We start from the raw sequence: 19,681 nt of genomic DNA, 5'->3' as shown, positions 1-19,681 counted from the left end.
CAAACCCGCTCACTGCTAGCTCACCAGGTCCTGGGCAAGGAAGAACTGGGTTCAGAGGACCAGAGGTCCAATCCCAACACTGCCCTGTGCAGGGGCCAGGTCACCTTTCCTACCGCAGGCAACAAGCCCCATTAAATGAGCTCAGAGAGGCGAGCCGTGAAAGACAGTAATGTGTGCCTTTTCTCTCCAACAGGGTACCCAACACGTAGTAGGTGCTCAATAAATCTTCACTGCATCTGAACTTGAAATGAGCTAACGCTAGGCTCCGTTGTCTGCACTGTTCTGATTATAGGGAAAAACGAATGGGCTTTTCTGAGCCAGTAGACACCATTCACTACTAAATTCACTTTAAAGCGGAGGGGGGAAAAAGCCCTCTGCGTCCCGCATCACCACGGAGAAAAGAGATAAGGCTTATGCCCGGAATGAATTCAGGCTAGTATTTATGTAGAGAAGTAATCAGACCATCAAAGCAGAAGCAGAAAGTGAAAGGGTGTTAAGACAAATGAATTTAAAAGCACACAATACCAGATCCTGATTTGCTTTCCCAGGCAATGAAATATTTCAGAAGATTAAAAATGGTTATGCAACGCCCAGGATTCCACATTGTCAAAAAGATTTGTAACTCAATGTTTTCCTACCCAGGTACCAAATGAAAGAGTTCCATCTAGATTTTGATCCTGGCAATTTTTTTTAAAGATATAAAATATATTGAAATATTTAAATTGCTTGTCAAATGTAAACTTGCCCATGTCCTGACACTTTTAAAATATAACGTGGCTTCAAACATCACTTCTCCTGATAGGATTTTTGAAGTTGTTTTATAATGCATTAATAGTGAAGATCAGAATCCGAAAGACTACTGTATTTGTAATATCCACTTTTTTTTTTCCCCTCATCCCCTGTAATTTCCAGAATGTAATTCTGCCCCCAGCTGGTTAAAACATCTCTGACATCAGAGAGAAATGGGAAACTTCGGACAGGCTCTGCTCGTCAGGGGAGGGCAAGGGTGCTGGATTTGCAGAGCTGACCATGCCCTGGGGGACGAGACCCCCAGCTCTGAGGGTTTTGCCTGTCTGGAAGGAACAAGCAATCCAGAGACCCCAGAAAGAGAGGGATGCACTTCAGAAGGGCCTGGTTGGCGAGTCCTCCCCGGAGCTTCGCCATTAATGAGGTATCGATCACCTGGCTATGATAATTGTGCAGGCGCTGGAGATCTGAGCGGGATGGAAAGTTAATAAAGATGACCACACTGTCACGCGGGCTTCCCAGGCGCTCCAAGGAGCTTGGATTTGTTTTCTTAATGGGAGCGTTTCCTCCTTTCCCATTAGGTTTTCTCAAATTTATTCTGGCTTGGCCGTGTCACAGGGGAAACTGCAGGTCCAGCAGCTCGGGTCCTGTTGGGGGCTGTTTCCCAGCCGGGGGGGGGGGGGGCATCTTCCACCCCAGGCTGAGGGCTGGCAGCTGAGTGGCCAAGGTCACCAACGTCCCGATGGCCATCCTGAGTGCCACAGAAGGCTCGGCCTCGGACCCTCCTCCACCCTCAGCCACGAATACGGTGGGCAGAGGGGATTTCAGGACTCTGTTCTGACCAGGGTCTCTAAAGGGAGCAAGGAAGTGGTGCTGAGAGCTAAGCTGGCCACATCCGAACTCCAAGGCAGAAACAGGAGACCCAAGAAGCACCCGGGGACTTGGCCCAGAATGAAGATCCCCACGGCAGCCCGTGAGAGGAGCTGTGGTCCCAGGGGAGCTGGCAGGGGTGGACAGAGGGTGGGCTCTGGAACATGAAGGGCTGATTCAAATCCCTCCTCGGCCGTCTCCCGCCCTGTGACTTTAGGAGGCTCTTTAACTTCTTAGCCTTTCCTTTCAGCATTTGTGAGATTTGCAAAGTCCAAGAAGAGAGTAAAAACCAATGGGTACGTCTGCACATGCTGGCCCAGTCCTCGGCACCCACAGTAGGCGTTCCCGGAAAGGAAATGCTTTCTTCTCCCAGGGCTTCAGTTGGCAGACAGCCAACTTTTTCTGTAAAAGGCCAGATATAGTCAGTAGTTTGGCTTTTGCAGGTCAAAGAGCAAAAATCGAAGATATCACACCAATAAAATACTTATAAAGCAGGAAAGAAGTCCAGGACGGAGGCACAGGCCTATAATGCCAGCAGCTCGGGAGGTGGAGACAGAGGTATCACAAGTTTGAGGCTAGCCTCGCAACTATGGAGGCCCTAACAACTTAGTGAAACCCTACCTTGAGATTAAAAATAAAACAAGGCTGGATATGTGGCTCAGTGGTTAAGTGCCATCGGGTTCAATCCTAGTACCAAAAAAAAAAAAAAAAATGAACAAAAATAAAACAAGGAGAGGAAATTTTTTCTTGAATTTTTATTAGTGAAATTAAAGCTATCCTAGTTATGATTTTATTGTCACACAGGCCTAGACATGGGGAGGGTGGAATTCTATGTTTTTTTTGAAATATTATGTTAAATACTTGGTGGTGTTTCCTATCAGCAAATCAATTGCAAATGTTCCTGGTAAAAACTAGTCTTAGCTCAAAAGTTGAGCAAAGCCAGGTATAGACTGGACTTGCCCGTCGGCTGCAAGTCACAGCAGAAGGGAGGGTAGGAGGCCACTCCAGCCTTATCTCTAACAGGCCCTCACTGACTCCCTAGGGTCCTGAATCAAACTGTTAACCTTCCCCTCTGCTGTGGTCCAGGTGCCCCCCCCCACCAAATCAACAGATTAAAACCTGCTCCCAGCACAATGGTACTAAGAGGCAGGGACTTGGGGGGGGGGGGAGGTGAACACATCATGGGATGGAGCCCTCATAAGTGGGATTAGTGTCCATTTTAAGAGACCACAAGAGTTTGTTGGGCCCTTTGGTCAGGTGAGGACACATCAAAAATCACCATCTATAAACCAGACCAGTCCTCACCCAGACACTGAATCTGTTGATACCGAGGCGTTGGACTTTCCAGCCCTCAGAACTGTGAGCAACAGTCCTATTGTTTGTAAACTACCAAGTCTATGGTATTTTTGTTATAGCAGCCTGAGCAGGCTTAGAACCCTTATCTCACTGCAAGACCTTGTGCCTCTGGCACCTCTTCTGGGAAGCTTTCCATAATTTTACCTTGCTCAGGCTCTTAACAGACTCCCCTAGACACTGCAGAGACACAGGAAGCCCCTGAAGGGCAGGCCTGGGTTCTCTCACTTGGAGTATGCAGTTGGTTCAGCCCCAGGACCTGCAGAGCTAAGCCATGTCTTTGCGGGAGGAAGGGTATGGATCAAAGCTAGGCCAAGCCAGAGGCCAGGCTGCTTCCTTCCCTCAGCTACGGAGCAGGAGTCATGAAGATCAGCAGCACTAGTACCAGTGCAGACCCAGTGACCACACTAATGTCCACTTCTCACCAGACATGATGTAAGGGAGTCACCACTCTCTCCATTCCACAGATGAGAAATTGCTTGGCAAGGTGCCGTGGCTAGTGTGCAGTGGGGACAGGAGGCAAGCCCACCCTCGTCGTGCTCCGAATCCTGTGCAGCCAATTGCAGGCGGCTCCTGCTCCCCAGCCAGGGCCTGCGTGGGCAGCCCCCCATCTCTGTAGCGTGCTCTGCTTCCTGGAAGCCTCCTCTCCACCACCTCTCCCTAGTCCTCCAGCATTGAGAGCCCAAAGCCAGACGGTAAGAGTGACGTTCAAGTGTGGGGGACTCTGGGTCTGCAGGCTGCTGGCCTCCCCTTTGCCTGAGGCCCCACCAGGAGAGGTAAAAGCAGAGACAGGGAGACTGAGTGGGGAAACAGGCCCAGAGGGTCCTGTCCAGCCCTTGGCATGCTTGAAATGGCATGGGAAAGCCAGACTGTCCCTCAGCCAGGCCCTCCCTCTATTGTTTGTTGATGTACTCATGGATTCAACAGTGGTGCTTCCATGGGCCTAGCTCTGTGCTAGGCATTACGTACGTAGGAGGCCTACAGAGAGAGATAGCAAACAGTGCTGTTTTTAATAGGGGTCACAGTCAATGGTGCAGATCTGAAAATTGGAGTCCAGGGGTGAAAAATGCCACTGTGAACTGTCCCCAGTCACAGGACACTGTAACTACATGGAATGGTCCGACGAGCCACCTCCTCCCTAATTTTTGCTCTTTCCCATGTGCTCTCCTCCCATCCCCTGGCCTTTGATGCTGCGTCTTTAGAGAGGATTCTAAATTACTTCCTCCCAGGGCTTTGCTCCTTCAATCCAGCGACCTCGTCAACACCATCGCCTGATACATGAGGAAGCTCCAACTTAATATGCAGAAAGCAGAATCCTGATCCCCAAACAATGCAAACACATAAACAGAACAAAGGCTCACTCTGCGGGTCCCAGTGACTGGCTGCTCTGCAGGTGGAAGCCTTGGAGGCAGCCTCAACACCTCGACACACTGAAGCCTCTGCCACGCCCTGCTTCCAGCCCCCATCCCTGTGGTCACCACTGCAGCCCAGCCCATCTGCTCCACCACGCTGCCTCCATCCCGGCCCCGCAGATTGCTCCCCTCTGGCAGCCAAGGGTGTTGTTTCTCTCCCTGTGAGCCCAGCAGCCTCTCAGACCAGATGCATCTGGTCCCCCAACCTCATCGCCATTGTCCCCTGCTGCTCTGCCTGCTCTGGCCTCTTGGCTCTTCTCGAATGGGTCAGGCAAGCACCTGCTCAGGTCTGGGCACTGCTGTTCCCTCTGCCCGGAATGCCCTTCCTCAAAGGTCCGTGTGACCTGGCCCCTTCTTTTCTTCTGAGCTCTATTCAGAAGAAAATAGAGCTCTTCTTGCCCTGCCTCTTTGCTCCGTGGCTATCAGGACGTCTGTCTGCATTTCAGATATGTCAGTCTGTCCATTGCCACCCAGCAAGGGGACGGCCAGGAGGGCGGGAAATTGTCTACTTGCCTCTGTTCATGCTGTGCCTGGAATAGAGCCAGGCCCAGCGAAGAAGCTCTGGGAATGTATGTTGGGAGAGAGAGAGAGAAGGAGAGGGTGGGGGAGAGGGAGATGGAGAGAGAGACATGGAGTGAGGAAGGGAGGGAGACAGGCAGAGAGGAAAGAGAGGTGCTCTAAGCTCTTTGCAGTTTCTCTCTTTGCAACTTAACCTCAAACTTCAGGCTAACTTCTGAGGCTTCTTAACTTTTCTTTGCCTGATGCTCTTCGTGATCCCTTCCCTTTGTTCAGCTCTTTTCTAAGTCCCTCAAACTTTGTGCGTCCCACATTTCGAGTTAGAGCCAAGTACGCTCACTGCAAAAACTTCAACTTGCAATCTTGTTGTCTCAAACATCCTGAGGTTGTATAATAACCAAATGTCTTTGTTCTCACGATGAGAGTATGCATCAAGAATCAAAGAAGCAGGGGGAAAAGGAACGTTCCAGGCTATTACTGTAACAATCCAATTACAATGCCTATCAAACTTAACTTCACAGGTTATAGCTCCTAATTGCCTGACAAAAATTGACACTTCAGTCGCAACAGCATAATATAATCAGAGTCCAAATTAAATTTGATCGTGGGCAGAAAACGATGCTATCATTCGAAGGCATGGAAACAGGAGACCAGCTAGCATGATACCAGGGATCAGAAATGAAAATTATTCATTAATGGCAGTGCGTTTCTGATAATGGAAATGACACCGTTCAGACGGCTTCGTAAAAACACTATTAATTAAAAAGATGATAGACCTAACAAGCCGTAGAAAGCAGAGGGCTTATTTTGGGGTGTGCTTGTTAAGGTGAAGGATAACAACGTGCGAGAATGTGCGTCGATGCCCTTTTGTGAGGAGTGTTCCGCTGACGCCTGAGCCAGGTTTACTGGCCATTGCTCTGTTCAACAGCATCCTCCAGGGGCCTGTGTTTCAGGACTGTAAAAAGGAAAAAAAAGAGAGAGAGAGAGAGTCTTTGGCCATAATATGGCTGTGCAGTAAGTGCCATAGCACTGGCTATAAAACAGAAGGGCCCAATTCATAAAAGAAAGGCACAGGGGAATTCTGCTCACATAAAAGAAAAGCAATGTGTGGAAAGCGCTCGGGAGCGCGTGTGAGCGCAGGCAGGTATGTGTTTCCACAGAGCGAGGTCTGGGTGGTTTCTAGGCTGGGGAGTCGAGTTTTGGAGGGTATCCAGGTGGAGGACACACAGTGGAAGTATCTGTTTTTGGTTTAAAATATTTTTTTTGCAGGAAAGTTATATTCTGTGATGAAGAATGATGATTTGGCGACTCGTTCATTCAATCCTTATTGACTGGGTGTGTTCAACAGGTTGGACCTCATTCTTGGATCAAGGGAAGTACCACGGACCAGGGCAGACACTTGCCCCTTCTTAGGGAATATGTGGTCTAGCCAAAGAGATGGGCAGTGGCCACTGCTAAGGCCTGAAGGAACCACAGGGAATTTGGCTGCTCTGTGACAGGAGGGCAGGAGGGTTTCTCGGAGGAGGTGACTTTGAAAGGGAGATGCAAATGAGGAAGGAAGGAGAAGGAGGGACAGGCTGCAGCCCAGGAGATGACATGGTGGAGCGCCGAGTGACAGGTGAGGGTCAGCTAAGTGAGGAGGCTTTGGAGTAGAAACAGACAAAGGCACCCAGAGCAGGACAGCACCATGCAACCCGACTCCACGTCCTCACTTCCTTCTCCTGAACCGCAAGTGGTCCTCAACCCTGGGGCTCTGCCACTGAAGGAAGGGAATGTGGGAGACAGGAGGGCCCTGCCCTGCTGGATTCCGTGTGGCCATGTGCCACTGCTGGGATGGACCCAGTGAGAGCAGGACCGACGTCCACCACCCTTGGACACAAGTTTATGAGCCTCTGCACGATGCCACGGGGCTCTTCTCCCTCTATCCCAAGGGCCAGGACCTTCCAAGTCGAGTCCCCACCTCAGCCTGAATCCAGAGTGAAAGTGGCACAGCTCGACCCAGAGTCCACCCACTGGGTGTGCAGCAAGAGGAGGAGTCAGTATCTTGGTATGTCACTGTGCCTTTTGGTCACTGTACATGGCGCCCAGCCCAGCCTGTCCTGTGGCCGCATCCAGGTGGGTGTGCACACAGAGCCCGCTGGGAATTCTCGGCATCTTTTCACAACCCACGTGGGTAAAGGAGCGGGTGAGTTGGGTCTTGGAGGAGAAAAGATCCAAATGGTCACTCGGGGAGAGATTCTGGTGCCCTGTAAAGAACCTTCCAACGAGATTGACGAGTGGCCCTTGTCGAATACTTGTGAGGACTCCCGAAACCTGAGATTCAACTTTTTGATTCTGTTTAGGAAACCAGGTGTCCCCCATCCCCAAGAACCACCAGTCAACAAGAAATGGAGTCCATGGCCAGGATGCTCAATCCAGTTAGATTTCATCAGGGCCAACATCGTTCCATGAAGACTCTGTTTCACCCCAAACTATATCACCTAAGGCATGCGAGCTACTTCAGAAGCTTCCACCTGCCCGCCTGTCTCCTCGGAATCTCTCTGCTGCCCTTTCTATTTCCTCTCCCTCTCTCAGTCTTTCAAAGGACAGGAACCCAGGATGAGGCTGTGTCTTCGTCCTCTCTGGGCTGCTGTAACAGAATACCCGAGCCTGGGTCATCTCGGGGCAGTCAGCAATCCCAAATGCCTAGAGATGCCCAAGGAAATGAGGTCACCCGGTACCAAGTCAGCTAGCTGCCCAAGCCCTCTCCTGGGGTAGGCCCCATGGTTGAGAGTAGAATCTTCTAGAAGCAATCCCATACAGCCCCCACTAACATATCCAAGGACTGGGGCTCATGGCTCCAAACCCTCTGGGTGCTTTTGACTCATTTTGCTTCTTCAATGACACCAATTGTCCATCTGTCCAATCAATATTTGCCGAGCACGCACCACATGCCAGGGGCCACACTTGTTGGCAGAGATACCATGGCGAGAGGAGGTTAGTGCCTGCCCACATGGACCTTCTGTTCCTAGGGAGCAGACAGACCATGCGTCCATAAAGAAGGGACTGTGAGAGACAACTGCGGGGCCACATGTCCTCCGGATGAAATGGGGTCGCGGGATGTGGGTGAGGGAGACCAGGGTGCCTCCTGCAGAGGCTCTGGCGGGCTTCACCTCTAGCACTGAGACCTGAGGAGCCAGGCCAGCAGGCTAGAGGGACGGAAGGCCTGGCTGCTTGAGAAGCTGTCCCCAGGCAGATGGGTTCGGGAGGGCAACACACCTTCCCAGACCTGACACCCCAAGGTGGCTCTCCAAGCCCAGGGTTCTCTGTCTTAGCAACACGTTGGAGTCCCCCGCCTGGATTCCTCCCGGTGTCTTCCACCGTGAGTCCCATGACACAGGGATCTTTGCCTTCCTTCTCTCTGTCTTGCCCTCTGTCTATAAAAATGCACAGAATGAATAGGACAGGAATGAGGGACATCTGAGCTGCTGGAAAGGCTCTTGTCCAGGGATGGGCTGGGCCACCAGGTGTCCCGGCCCTGGTGAGGGAAGCGTTCCTCTCTGCTCAGGTGCAGGGTGTGAGGCCACAACTGGGCCCACAGGGGTCCCTTGCCTTCCTCCTGTCATTGTCCACTATGGAGAACTAAAGCGGTGCTGATGTGGTGACCGTGGACAATAGCAATCGTGGGAAACCTCACCGAGCTATTGTGCCTGAGAACCATCTGTCCAGTAGACGCACTTGTCCAAGACCACACTGGGCACACGCTCCTGGAGAAGAGCCTCTCCCTGCTGTCCCCACTGGGGAAGAAACTGGAAATAAACAACAAGCAGCTTCCCAAAAAGCTTTATGGCCTCCCAGCGGCCCGCGGTGCCACAGAGCTGGAATCAGGACATTTATTCTCCTCCTCCCCCCAGCGGTTTCTGGAAGGCTCTGCCCCACTTTCCAGGGTACGGGTTGCACTTGTTGGCCCTGAAAGCTGGTAGAATAGCTACACCTGTGTCAAAAAGAAAACAAGATCTTGGCAGCAAAGCCGTGCCTTTGTGCAAAAAAGAAGAAAAAAGAAAAGAAAGAAAAATTTGTGAAGCTCTGTACCCACCGCACATGCTCCAGAGAGGGAAATACCAAGGGGCACGGCGCACCTCCAGAACAAGAGGAGGAAGGACACGTGGGGCCCTTGACTTCAATCCCTAACTAAAATTAATTCCAAGGTGGGTTAAAGAGCCAAATATGTAACTGGAAACATTGGCAAATATTTATGTAACAAGGGGTAAGGACCATGGTGGTAACTATGATTAGCCACAAAATCAATGAAGAAACCATAAGAAAAAAATACTGTTTTTTGAGAAAAGTTTTAAAATTCTGAATCTCAAATATAAGAAAAAGAAAGTCAGATTCAAGCCAGGACAAAATATATTGGCCATAGATCTAAATAAAGAGTTGGTCGTTTTAACATTAAAAAAAAAAAAAAAACAACTCCTTTATAAATTGAAATGAAAAAGACGATCATCCAACCCCATAGAAAAATGAGCAAATGATGTGAACAAGCAATTCAGTGGGGAAATCCCAGCAATCAGTACTCTTTGGGGGGAAAACATCTACATATCACTTCATCAAGAAGTAAAAATTAACAAACAACAAGGTGCCTGCTTCAGACATTCAAACAGACAGTGGTTTGGGGGAATGGTGACATTCAATGCAGGCATCTGAGGAGGGAAGAGATGGTCACAGGTACTGTGAGGAGAAACTGTAGATGGTCACACCATTTGGGGAGGCCGATCTTTTCCTTTTCATGCCCAGGCCTGTGGCAGAGAGAAACAGAAGATGCCCCCATCCTGACCTCCAGCTCCCGTGAATGTGACATGTGACTCTGCAGAGGGAGCTTGAAGTGGCAGATGGAATCAAAGCTGCTCATCAACTGACCTTCACATGACATGATCCTGGAAGACCCCAGAGGGTTCAGTGTAATCCCTGAGAGTCAGTTTCCGATGCCGTGACAGGAGGACCGGACCGGCCATGGCTGGCTAATGAAGGAAGGAGCCATGAGCCAAGGAGCGCAGGCAGCCTCTGGAACCTGGGAAAGGCCAGGAAAAGATGCTCCCCTAGAACCTCCCAGAGGGACAGGACCCGGCCACGGCTCGATTGCTGCCCATTGTGGACATCTGACTCCCTGGACTGTAACATCGTAAGATGGTGTTGTTTGAAGCCCCTGACTTCATAGTGACTTGTTAAGGTCGCCAGGGGAAAGTAAAACAACAGCCCCAAATAGTTTTCTAGTAATTTATCCTATTAGAAATATTCAGAAGTGTAACCAGAGATCTATTCAATAATGCTTATCATGGCATGCTATATAAAAGCAAAATTTGGGGATCAATTTCATTGCATACAATGAGCTATGACTGAGAAGTGTGTACATCTATGATGTGGAAGATATGCAGCCATTAAAAGCATTTTGTAGAAGACAATTTTTTCATAGGAAAATGTCTGCAATTATATTAGTTTGAATGAAGGCCATAAAACAGTATGTAAAATAGCACACAGTTTTTGAAAATCTACATATCTTCAACACATTTATTTATACCAAAATATTAGCCATGATCCTTGGGTTGGTAGGGGTATGAATGACCCTATTTTTATTTTTGTTTTTGTCTATGTTTTCCAAGTGTTCATCACAAAGCCTCTTTTACCTAAGTAATTTTTTTAAAAATATATTATTACAAGTGTATCATTTGTATAATGAGATAACATGCTACCGTTTTAAAAAAATCAAACTGTGGGAGGATATTTAAGGGTATTGAAAAATAGTAATGATATATCACTAATTGAGTGTATCTTGATGATTTGTCTGGGGTTTAAAAGATCAACTGGAAGCAAACTGAACAGTTCGTGGTCAGGGAGGGGTTCTAGGAGGTGTCTTATCCGTTTTCTGCAATTGCAAACAAATGGATAATTTTGGTTGTTGCCGATGCTTAGAAAAGCAACAGGGTGGGTCTCCTCGAGTTGGACCAGCAGGTGGCCACAGCTGTGGGCTCAGGGGAGCCCTTACGGTGCCCACTGCCCTGGCCCAGCAGGGGCTAGGGGACAGGGACAGAGAGCATGAGCTCCAGGGAGACAGAGGTACTCTCTCTGCTGGCTGTGTCCCTCCCTCTGGTGGCCTGTGGCTGTGGCTACATGGCAGAGGGGACACTCGTTCTGAGTGGTCTGTGTGGGCGCTTGCTTCCTGGAATCCCTAGTGTCCTTACCTGGGGCCGCTCTGGGGCTGGTCAGCTGCCCTGCAGGAGCTCCCCAGCTCCGCCTGCAGGCAGTCCTGGCCCTGGGGGGAGCTCCCCTGAGCCCCAGGTGAAGCAGCCTTACTTCCTCTTCTCCAGACAGGGCGCTCTCTGCCCTTCTGCCTGAGGACACGGTGTCCCCGTCTTTCTCAGAAGTGACATGGTGGGGCCACCTGCCTCTGGGACTGTGCTTCCACCCTTAACCACACCTGCATGTTCAGCCTCCCGGTCACCACCCCTCAGGGGCACTGCCTCTGATCCCAAGGCCCCGGGCTGCTCGGCCCCCTCCCTCGGCCCCCACCCTGGCAGTGTGACTTTACGCCTCCCCAAGCTGCAGAAAGGACTGCCACCCCCACTGCTGTCCCCTCCCCTGCCTGCATGCCTCGCAGGGTCTCCCGTTCAGGTCTCCACAGGTTGCTCTGCAGCAGACCTAGGAGGCTGGGAAGGCGAATGTGTGCGCCCACCCGGGCTCTTGGACCAGCAGTCGGAGTTCTGTGCTCTTTGAGGATGTCACCTTTATTAACTTCACAGCAAGGACATGCAGTATGGGAATCCCAGTTGTCCCCATGGACTGGTGAGAGCCATGTCACAGCAGGTCCCTGCTTTACTGAAGTTGTGGCCTTAAAGGCTCATAGGATAATAGGAAAAAGGTCTTATGTGACAGGTGGATGTGCAGAGAGGACAGAAGGCAGAGAAGGTGCCACAATAGAGACCCATGTGCCAGGGTCAAGAGCCACAATGAGACCACAGGGAGTGGATTTAGAGAAGGGCGGCCATGCCTGTCTGCACCAGGGATCTGGCTTACAGGACACATAGGATACCTCTACTGTTTACTGTCCCGCTGGCCACCCCACCTCTGCTGGTATCGAAGGCTTGAGCCTGGGGAATTATTTTAGGGGAGTGGAGTATAATGGCCCAGACCTGGTTCCAGGCTAACCTGGGCTCCAGGTTATCTCTGTTGGCCAAGGGCACAGATGGAAACCAACCTGTGGCTGAACCACGGAAGAAACTGCCTGAGGGACACAAGGGGTCCTAAGGCTCCAACAGCCCTGTCCCCTGGACAGTCACACAGAAACCCCAAGCCCCAAGGGCCCTGTAATGGGTATCCAAGGAAGCAGGCTGTGTCTTCCTAATTGGGCAGCAAGTCCACGAGCCAGGCCTGGCTGAGATAGGCCTCTTGTGCTCACCTCTGTCTTCCAGAGAAACCAAGGCCATCTGATGCCCAGGGGTTGACGTGATAATCGAGCGCCAAAGGGATCTGGCAGTCCTGATGCAAACACTGAGGGTGCCAAGATCATTGGCATGAGATTCCTTTCGGGCCAGCCTGGACGCTGGCCAAGTAACCAGTGACAACTAGAGTTTCAACCTCTGGATTTGAACATGTCCACAGGTCCATGTGGGAGGCTGAACGGGGCTGGGCCTCTCTCCCACCCTGGCCCTGTTGGTCATCACCTGGACAGGAGGCCACAGATCTGCTACCAGGGGCAGAGGGCAGTGCTGGGGAAGCCTGGGGCTGGAGGTTGTTGACCAGCCAGGGCAGGAAACATCACATGCAGATGCCAGCAGCACAAACAGGCTTTTCACCTGGGCCTGAGGAATGTTCTGGAATTTCCTGTGGTGACCTCAAACACCTAGTCCTGGTAGTGCCAGGCTTAGAGGCCACGTGCTTGCCCACCTCCTCCCAGCACCTTCTGGGGACTTCTGCAGATGCAAGATGCCGGAGACTGGTGCTCTCAGGAAAGGGCAGTGTGAGGCAGCCCCACAGGTCTGCCCCCTGCACGGGGCATGCTTGATGCGGAGATCCCTCGCCCATGCGTGACGCGGCCTGTCTTGGGGTGGACCTTTGAGGAAAAGCAGAGCTGAAGGAGCCCAGATACCTCACATTCAGCTTCCACACTTGCATCTCCCATCGCGATCTGCAGTTGAAGAATTCTAAATCAATTAGAATTGGCTCCTTTCTGTTTCTAAAAAGAGATTCTGTCTCAAGGACCAAGCAGGGAACTTAAGGAGAGGAATATTTTGGATTTTCAGAGCACTCATCTAGACTTCCAGAGGCTGCTTGACAAAAGCACTTGATTAAAGAGAATAAAAAGAGAATAAAATAGTGCACTCTTACGACTTTAGAAAATGCATGCAGATCCACCGAGGACGTTCTGTCAGACCGGAGCTGATCCCTGCTGCAGTCTCTGCTCAGCAAACTCCTGTTCATCCCTTCAAACCCCCACTCAAATGCCCCTTTATCGTGAGGTGCTTCCTGACCGCACTGTTCCTTCTCGCCTCTGTCCTGTCACCTGTATTTAAACCTTAATCTGTATTTTCATCTGCCATGGACATCTGATTTGATAGATACCAGACTTTCACACTCACAAAGTGAGGACTGAGCCTCACATGGTTCACTCTGGCTGCAACAATGTGCTCTGAATCCAAATGCAACCGAGGTTTCCAGGCTTCCTGGGTGACCTGGATTCTCCCCCTATCTCCCCAGCTCCCATCCCGCACAGTGGGGACGGCTCCCACGTCTTGATTATGCAAAACTCAAAAGGAAACAAAACCCCAGTCCTTTGTAAACCCTTTCCCAGGATGGATGAAGGCCTCCTGGCAAGTGGGTGTTTCTAGAGAAGCGTTGTACCTCATGCAGACTGCAGAGTGGCAGAGGCCCCGGTGGCCAGGGCCATTCAGACCTGACTCCTGCAGAGAGTCCCAACCTCAGGGAGCCAGAAAGTCGGGGTTCAAATCCCACCTTCAAGCTGCGTGGCCTCAGGTAAAGCCTTTGACATCTGGAACCCTCGATCCCCTCGTGTGTGAAACGGACACAGTAACGGCCCAGAGTTTAGAGGGTGAGTGTAAGGAATACCTGAGACGCAGGTGAGGTGCTCAGGACCCGCTACCGTGGGAGCTTGACGAAGCTGGTATTTTTATTTTTGTCCCACAAACTGTGATAGTGGGAACCTCTCTCTCTCTTCCCCCAAGGCTTAGGGCACCCCCAAGGCTTAGGGCAGGGTGAGAAAGGCTTGCGGGCAAGAAGCCTGGCTCTCCACAGTCTCCCAGGCTCCCTGCTGTGCTCCTCCTGTCTCCCTGCCCTGAGAGTGGTCAGCCAGTGGGCCCTGAGCAGGGCAGAAAGGGAGCAAGCCCATTCCCACACCTGCCTGCCCCCAAACTCACTTCCTGTTACTCTCCTTTCCTGGGACTGGAGGACTTCATGGGAGGGATAGCCAGAGGGGGAAAGTACCCCAGAAGGGGCCAGCCATGTGCTCTTAAACTCACCAGACCTGGGTCCACTACAACAGAACTGAGGACAAGAGGAAGCGGGCCTCCCTCGGGAAGGCTGAGTGTGGTTCCCACCTGGCATCCCGGGGGCCACAGACCCGCCTGGCTCCAGCCCACCCCTTGCTGCAGGGGTTTCTCCTGGGTCCCTGCACACCCAGGCCTGGCCCTGAGCCTGGCACACGCGGGAGGGAGTTGCAGAATAACTGAGAGTGACTGGGGACCTCGTGAGCCGGTCCGTATGGGGCCTGCTTAACCTCAGGCAAGACTGAAGACCGCCAGCTTAGCCGGGTGATCGTCAGCTGCATCCAGGTTTGAAAGTTAGATGAAGGGACCCAGACCTTGGATCACCCCAAACAGGAGAGAGAAGGAATATAGAATAAAATTCTCACACATTTCCCATTTTAAAATCGAAGACTGGGGATATGACACTTTGAATAGCAGCAGCAATGATAATAGTAACTTTCACTGAATATCTGTTCAAAAGTCAAGTGGCCGACTTCAGTTGGTATGATGATGGACGGGACGTGTCGTCACATCCTTACTGCAGCCCTGAAGAGCAGACTTATGGTCCCCACTTCACAGATGGCCACATGGAGGCCAAGCACTCATTCCCAGGCTCAGAGGTGGGGTAGCCAGGAGCTGGGCCTGCGTCCAGCCTGGTGCTGAGGAGTGACGTTCCCACTGTGTTCTCAGCCTCCTCTCTAGGACCACAGACAGATGAAGAAACCCAGGCTCCAGCCACAGAGCGTTTATGACCTTGTTCTGAAGCTCAAACACACACAGTGAGCTATTTCACAGTCACATCAAGGGTAACGTTGAAATGAAGGAGGAGGAGAAGAAGGAAGGAGAAGGCGGGGTGTGGGGTGTGATCTGCTGCAGACATCGCACCCTCTTGGCCCTTCACTCTGCGCGGGCACCTGATGGTCCCACCCAAGGGCTGGCATGGCCCTGGCCCAGCCACCCCACCTCTCTGACCTCAGGCTTCTTTCCTATGGGATCAGGAGCTGCTTCAAGGGGAATGCATCCCAGACCCAGCGGGTGTGGCCTGCTGCCCCTAGACTGTATGGCCTGCCAGGACACAGCACTGCCCCCTGCTCCCCCGGCCAGGGAGGGCCAAACACCACGCGGGTCAGTTAAGCACAAGAGAAAATAATGCCATCAAGATGTTCGAAAACCAGGACCTGCGGGCGGCAACTGGCCAACACTGGCTTTAGAGTAGACATTTTAATCGAAGTAGGAGTACCCTCTAGAAGAACATTGGAAACAGCACAGTGAACACACAGGCTGGCCACCAGGTGTCCCTTAAGCAGGGTCGGCACCACCCAGAGTTGCATGTGCTGGACTTGCTGTGACCAGCCATGCCCCAGCACCTCCACAGCATGCGAGGAACAGGCTGCCCACTCATGTCACTAGGTGACAGGAATTTCCCAGCTTCACATGGTCTTATGGGACCTCCACTGTGTATGGGGTCCGCCGCTGACAAGGAGGTCACGATGCAACCAGGGACCGCCATTCCAGGCCCAGCACAGCCTACTTGGGTCCATGCCAGGTATAATCGCCCTTCCATTAAGGGCAGAGAGTCTGCAAAGCCCTTTGTCAGGGCACCATGAAGAGACTCCAACCCGGGGAACCAGGTCGGACAGGTTCCTGCCCCGAGATATCCCAGTTTGTAAGCTGAGAGGTTAACCAGAAGACAGACAGGGTCGGTGTCCATGATGGTCAAGAAAGCCCAAGGAAGGCCCCAGGGTGCTGATGGCCACGAGACTGATGGTGGGATGTGTGGCAGGCATGTCTTGGTCCCAAAGCTGTCACGGTGCTGAAGAAGTTAACTCCTAGACTAAAGGCTGCTCTCACCAGATCATTGCCTCTGACTCCATCCCCCACCCCAAACTTGGAAGGGGACAATGGGCAGGAAGAGCACCCAGGTTGAAAACAAGGTGGGAGGCTGACGTCCTGACCCATCCAGAGGAGAGAGGCATGAAACCCTTGACCGTGATTCTCACGCACCCCCACTTCAGCCACATTCTTCTGAGGTCTTTTTCCAGAGAAGGAGCCCTGGTGTCTCCTTGGCAGACCCCACCCATCCATCAAATGCAATCCTCCTCAGCAAAAATGCAACCCTCACCCTGACACCTGTGGGCACTTCCCTGCTGTGTGACTTGGGGTGAGTCCCTTTGCCTCTCTGAGGCAAAGGAAATATTACTGTCCTCAGAAGGTCTTTATGAGAATTAAATTAGGAAACAGCTTAAAAACTAGTTGTTGGTCAGTAGTGGCTAGGAGAGGAGAGTTATTAATGTCATTGTGCCATGGGCTACCCTGCTTCTTAGAGTACTTACAACCCAAATAAAATCAGGCCAGAGGTCCAGTCTCTGCACAGAGTAGCCTGTGAATAAACAGCTGTTTGGTGGCCAGAAATAATTTAAAATGAATCTAAATCTTTTTGGAAATCTTTTAAAGACCACGGAAGGCGATTCCGCTCATTCTGCGTCACGTTCCCTGCGCTCTGCTCTCAGCCTCCGCCTCCGCCTGCTGCCCCGCAGGACGCCCCTCACCAACCCCACTCTCTCCTCCTCGGCAGGTAAATCCCACTCGGCGTTGGATCTTTCTTCTGCTTCTCCCCTGACTCCCTGGCCCTGCCTTTCCCGTTGTGGTCACCCCCACCCACTCCAGAATAAGGCCACTTTCCTGGCCTCAGGGTCCTTCCTGTCACTCACACTGCCAACGCTCCGAGGGCCAGAAACCCCCCCGGGAGACCCCAGGGCTTGCTGGGAAGGTGGGTCTGCAGAACACCCTGTGTTCCTCAGATCTGTTCCACGCGTGTTAGGGTGCCAATGGCCTTTACAGAGGGATTGTCACTCGGGCCAGGGCTTCCAGCCCCAGTGCTGTCCTGGCCAGGCGCGTGCCTGGGGACCCTTCTGGACTACTTGGCACAGGCTGCTGGGACTTGTAGGCCCCGTGGGACCGAAAACCAACTGCTGCACTGTCCACTTCTCTCTCCTGGCCCTGTTCAGCCGGCTTCCCACTGAGGGAGGCCCTCGCAGACAGAACCCGTCCTTCCACAGTCACAGGAGGAAAAAACAGAGAGAGACACGCATCTGCTCAGAGGGGGCTCACTGTGCTTCCAAAGTCTCTGTTTCCCCTGATACCCGAGAGCAGTGAAGGGAAAACTGGAACCCACCCTAGAAGGCTCTAGAAGAAAGAGCACGTAGAGCAAAGTCCCAGGCAGCCTCCTGCCGATATTTGCTGGGAAGAGCCCTTTGCACTCGGAACCAGTGGAGAATCCCCTGGAACCTCTGAGCCTCAAGTCAAGAGCCGGGAGCGTCACCTCATTTGAATCGGGGCAGAAGCTATCACCAGCCCCTCCGAGGAAGGCCCATCGCTCAGCAAGCCCACGAGGTCCGCGGTGCCCATTAGCCTTTAATGCGATTCCTTATGGTAAGTGATGGCTGAGCTCGGCTCATTTGGAATGGGCCTGGGTTTGGCTTGCCTGTGGAAAAGGACACATTAGTGAGATTAAATGGGGCTCAACATGCCAGCACATGTCGCTGGAGCCGCGCAGACAATGACAACAGCAGGAAACGTCTTTCACCAGTGATGGATTCGCGTCGGGGTCCATCGGGATGCTTTGGGAAGGCGTGTGGGAGCCGCGGCTTTGCACAGTCCAAACCGGTTCCTGACAGCACCCTGGAGCCCAGGTAGCAGGGGCTGAGCACCTGGCTAAAGGCTGGCTTCAGCCTGTGCCAGACCGAGGGGCAGACACCCCCGAGAAGCCACGCAGAGAGGAAAAGTGACAACAGGACACAGAACGGGGAGGCTGCCTGTCGTGTTCCAGGCCCCGATGACCCTGGTCAACTAGCTTATCCTTTTGTTCCTCCTTACTGTGAAGTCCTGGACAGCGAGAACCACATCTCACCCAATCCTGCTGTTCCAGTCCCAGTGCGGCACCTGGCACACGGTGGACACTCCAAGATTTCAGGAAGGCGTTGAAAGGCCAGACCTTGCCTGAGTGCAGTTTAAGAGGAATGAAAACCAGACAGAGACAGAGCTTTAAGTGGAAAGAAGAATAAATGAATGAAATGGTCTAGACACATTAATGCAACAGTAAGATGCAACTATGTCATTAAAATAATGGTGGATCCATCAACAGATGAATGGCTAAACAAAATGTGGACCATAAACATAATAGAAATATTATTCAGCCTTAAAAGGGAAGGAGATTCTGACACATGCTACCACACAGCTCAACCTCAAGGATGCTCTGCTGAGTGAAATGAGCTGGCCCCAACAGGGTGCTGCACGACCCACTCACAGAGAGCAGACTGATTCAGAGAGACAGAGATCAAAAAGCAGTCACCAGAAGCCAGGGAGAGGGGAGAGGGGGAGAGGGGAGCTCAGATACCCAGGTTCAGTTTTGTAAAATGGAGGGTTCTGAGAATGGATAGTGGTGATGGGAGCCCAGTGTGACTGTACCTAATGCCACTGAAAGGTACATTTCTAGATGATTAAATTTTATGTGTGTTCCACCACAATTAAAAACAAATATTAGAAATGTTATCCAAATGGGGAAATGCAGACCCTATCAGATATTCATGGAGTATACGTTACATGCTGAAGACAGAATGTAAGATGGCATTGGCAGAAAAAGCACCCAGCACATGGGGAAGAATCAACCTGTGTCCTGTGTGCAGCATTGAATTGCTTTTTACATTTACTTACACTTTCACATTGCCTTTTTAAAATTCTAAACTAAAAAAAAAAAAATAAGATGGCAAATAGATACTTAGCAAGAGAAAAAACCAAAAATACAATTTATTAATTCAAAAGAGAGTGACAAAGTGGTTCTAATCATGGATTTCTGGAGGTTTCATAATTAGAAGGATGCAGAGCTTTTTAGGTGACAAAGTTCCTCCATAACTCCTTTGATGGTAATGATGGTGGTGATGTTGATAATGATGACGGTGGTGATGATGGTGTTAATGATGGTGGTAATGATGATGGTGGTGATGATGGTAGTAATGATGGTGTAATGATGATGGTGGTATAGTGATGGTGGTAATCATGATGGTGATGGTGATGGTAGTCAGGATGATGGTGATGGTGGTAATGATAATGGTGGTGATGGTGGTAATGATGATGGTGATTGTGATGGTGATGGTGATGGTGGTGATGATGATACTGATGGTGGTGATGATGGTGATGGTGGTAATGATGGTGATGGTGGTCAGGATGGTGGTGATGGTGGTGATGATGCCGGTGGTGATGGTGGTAATG

Source organism: Spermophilus citellus (genome assembly GCF_964194105.1).
Source record: "Spermophilus citellus genome assembly, chromosome: 4".
Lineage (NCBI taxonomy): Eukaryota > Metazoa > Chordata > Mammalia > Rodentia > Sciuridae > Spermophilus > Spermophilus citellus.
This window is presented reverse-complemented; position numbering follows the sequence as displayed.